The sequence below is a fragment of the Aplysia californica genome, unplaced genomic scaffold (assembly GCF_000002075.1).
Source record: "Aplysia californica isolate F4 #8 unplaced genomic scaffold, AplCal3.0 scaffold00195, whole genome shotgun sequence".
NCBI lineage: Eukaryota > Metazoa > Mollusca > Gastropoda > Aplysiida > Aplysiidae > Aplysia > Aplysia californica.
The window spans coordinates 579,549-580,257 of NW_004797465.1; positions in this window are offsets into that span (position 1 = coordinate 579,549).

Sequence of the window (709 nt, forward strand, 5' to 3'; positions counted from 1 at the left end):
TATTTTAGTGACAAATAGGAATCATTTTGTTGAAATTTTAGCCTAAAATAGTATTTAACAAATATTCTGTATTTTGTTGTATTGTCAAATGAATTTTTTGCTTTATGTCAATTTGGCATTATCCAAGCAACCAAGATCGTCTCGTGATTCGTCTTTTGTTTAGTTTTCAGTCAAATTTATTGTTCGCATTATATTTTTATTCCCTAATTTTTGAATCATGCTTATTGAACTGCAGTTTCGAAAGAAAAATAGAGAAAAAAAAAAGAAAAAAAAGGCGTAGCAGGATTTTAAAATTTTTTTTTTTTTGTTGTTGGGGGGTTTCAATTTGATGGGCTGGATTACTGTAAATATTGTTATTTATGCATTCAAAGGGCAGTAGCAGCTTGTTACCCTGTAGGCCTATTTGATAAAGGCCCTATTAAAGAAACGTGTTTAATTACACGATAAATATTTTTTTAATGGAATCCCCAGGGGAAAAGAAAGAGAGGGAGACCGGGATCTACCTGGGAGCTTGATCTAACTCCAGGCAGGTTGCATGTATTTGGGACACAGCTGGCTAAAGGTGGAGAAGATCGTCCAGAACAGAGAGCTTTTCTTGATGGCCTATGTATAAAATATTACCAACACCATCGTGAAAGAGGCGAAAGGAGAAGATTATGAAGACATTTTTTTTCTTTTCCTTGGGGGGGGGGGGGGGGCTACACCCCCA